General features: G+C 45.2%; 1 pseudogene; it reads right to left on the reverse strand.

Annotated features, from left to right (window-relative positions):
• Positions 1-678: 678 nt before the first annotated feature.
• On the reverse strand, positions 679-2997 carry LOC123406379 (annotated as a pseudogene).
• Positions 2998-3312: the final 315 nt, after the last annotated feature.

The following is a 3312-nucleotide window of genomic DNA, read 5'->3' on the forward strand; positions in this document are numbered from 1 at the left end:
GCTATTTTATAAAAATGCCGCGGTAGGTTTTCCGACGGAAGCAATAGCCGCTTTATTATTAGGTAGGTATAGGTATAGATATAGACTAGTACAAATGCCCGTGCATTGCAACGGGCTATAAATTTAATAAAAGTCGGTCTTTGTATTTTTATTATTATAATTAATTGATTTTCTATGATTAACAGTTTCATTTGCAATTTTGTGCACTGTTTGTGCACTGTTTGTGCTTGGAACAAACATAACGACCTGTTATACACAACACACACAATATCAGAAAAGGGAAAAATCTATGGAGAAGCACCGCATAACAGCTCTCCCATGCGGCGGTTCATGCACTTGCAAGAATCTTCTACCTCATGATTAAATCATCGTATTAAATGTTTTTTTAAATTTTAAAAATGACTTATCTCACAGATTAATAATTTAATTGAAGATTCGTCTTCATCGTCCCGATGAGACCTTCAAAATAAGATTCCATGCAAATCTAGCTGAGTAGCTAGTTTCATAGGCACAAATTATTCACTTCAATACAGGTAATTCACAGCAAATATTGATCACTCCTATGAGGGGGCAGCAGAAAATACAAGGTTATATCAGTTGTTGGTTCACAAAACCTTCCTAAGAAAAACTATAGCAAATATAAAGTAAGATCTTGCTCTTTGCACTTGGGTCCTTCTGTCAATGCTCAGGTTTCACTTTGGCATCTCCATTAGGAAGAGCACTTTGGGACTGAGCCAACCTCTTTGACTCCTGGATAAAAATGAGTCAATGAGAAGCTAAAGCAGAAAAATACAAATGAATGAATAAGAATTATTTTACGCTCATTTAACAGTCCAATCTGAAAGCTAAAAATTAGCAGGAAGAAACCGTAGTTGTGTAAATCTACAAAGAATGTATCACCAACACAAAAGTAAATTCTGACCTCACCTAGATTAAGTCCTGACACCAAAATCGGCTTAAGTAGCAGGTTCCAACAAAACATAGATATATACAGGTCTTGCTCTCACAACTCCCGGAAGGGGGCGAAAGATGCATTGAGCGATGTGATAACTAAAACATGGAGCTGCATATGATTGCTAAAGTAGTAAAATATGATCACTACACTGTTACTGGTCGACTGGAAGATGAGCGTTAAACAAAATTTTCAGTGAAGATAAACATGTGAAGGAACAGCCGATCCTAAGAATGCAGGCGTATTTCCACTTACAGCAGCAGAAGTAGCACGTATCTGCCTGTATGCTTCAACGTCGTCTGAAAAAGCTTCTTCCAGCTCCTCAAGAAGATGCTTCCTTAGGCTCTAAGACAAACATATTGACAATATTATTTCACAATTGTAATCGTGAACCATCTCCTCTTGAAGATCGTATAAAACACAGACAGAAAGTATCATAATCGTAGAGGAAACAATTATACGAGCTTCTTGCGTCTATTTTGATCAAGAGTTCAGGACATATATCAGTGTACAAAAGTCATACGAACTCAATGCCTAGAGTTGGAAGCAAAACATCACAGAAGAAAAATGGCAGGGTAAACTTGGCGAAATGAATGCACAGCTTGAATCATAATCAGAAGTAGTACAAACGTAGCTATGAGGATACGAGGCGGTGAAATGAAAAGTAGCCCCTCCTAATCACAGCCAAGATAGTCTTGTCACAAACTGAACTCACGGTTATCCGTGCACCAATATATCATAACGAACACTACAAAATGGTAGGCCTTAGATTTTGAGGTATACATCAGTTTCATAAATTATATACACGTATTGGATATAAAATTGCATCTACCCTTCTTATAAAGCTCGATAATACAGTGACAGGAATCTGCATCAACAACAACAATGAACACTGGTCCTACAATTCCACATTCAGTTAGGGCAGATTACTGGCAGTAAATGGGGGTAACATGGAACACCAGAAAGCTTCGAATATGGAAAGTCTCCTTAAGAACTGATTGACAGTAGTTTGTACACCATTACCAATTTAAGGTGGATAGGAAGGGGGTGATTCTGTTTTTCCTGAGAATAAGTTGTCATAGTGCAACTGAATTGCATAATGGAATTTAATTCATGAAAACAGAGATGGATTCCCGTGATTGTAGTTTGGATGCAACTATATGAGTGACAGGGCTATGCTGGTTCCTTTTCACATGGCCAACACAATGTATCCCCTTCAAACTACACCAATGTCGACTTATATGAAAAGAAGACTTCCCTGGCAGTAATACCAGTTATGTTTTCATCAAAAAGTTCCACTCGAAAGAGATCAACAAGCTTTGTCAGTGTCGCTAATCTTCATCCACTGTGTCCTAAAATACTACACACTGTATCGAGCATATCTATGGGTACGATTGGTTCACAGACGAACTTGTCCACACTTAACAACGATGCAAGCCATACTTACCTTGAAAGCATCGGTCCTGCCCTTGGTGATCTGGTTCTTGGCGATGCAGCTGTTGAGCACGTCCCTGGTGAACTCATCGGGGTTCTTCCCATCATCAATCAAACTAACAACGCAAGCAACAATCAAGAACACACACAGTTCAGGCGAGAGGGTCAACAGCAATGAGCGACAGAGAAAGAGAAGAGACTAAAGGATGTTGCACCCGTCGGCGAGCTTCTGCATCGTGTCGAGCTCCGCCACGAGCGCGTTCCTGCACCATACAACACACCAAACCCTAAGGGATCCGCGCACGCAGAAAAGCTACGGGATTAAAAGGGGGTCGCCGGGGAGGTCTGCCGCGGGTGGTGCGGGGAAGCGAGGGAGCTTACAGGTGCTGGAGGAGGGGGAGCTGGGACGAGGAGCTGAAGGAGGAGACATTGAGGTTGAGCTGGTGGAGCAGGCCCAGGGTCTTTTGGATCAAGCCCGTGACCTGCGCCAGGTTCTGCTTCGACGAGTCCCCTCCCGCTCCCCCTTGTACACTGTTACCGGAAGCGGCCGCGGCCGCGGCGGCGACGGCGACGACGGCGGCGGAAGAAGAGTTCGGGGCAGTGCTGTCCATGGCGAAGTCAGCAGGCGGTAGGTACCCGCCAGCGAGTTGCAGACGGCGAGCGCCTTGGGCGGGTGGGCTGCGCTGGCTGCGGGCGACGACGTTGAGGAGGAGGAGGAAGGGAGAGGCGCGGGGGGTGGGCCGGTCTCGATCCAGAGGTAGAGGAGGGAGCCGGAGGAGGCGACGGGGGAGAAGGCCTGGTGGGGGAGGAAGGAGGTGAAGGGGAGGCGGAGCCAGCAGCGGCGGTCGGGGTCGAAGGCGTGGCGTGCGCCTTCCGCGTGCCATGGGGCGTGCGCCGCGTCCTAGACGACCCGGCCACCAGGGCCT

This window comes from Hordeum vulgare, chromosome 6H, assembly GCF_904849725.1.
Source record: "Hordeum vulgare subsp. vulgare chromosome 6H, MorexV3_pseudomolecules_assembly, whole genome shotgun sequence".
Taxonomy (NCBI): Eukaryota; Viridiplantae; Streptophyta; class Magnoliopsida; order Poales; family Poaceae; genus Hordeum; species Hordeum vulgare.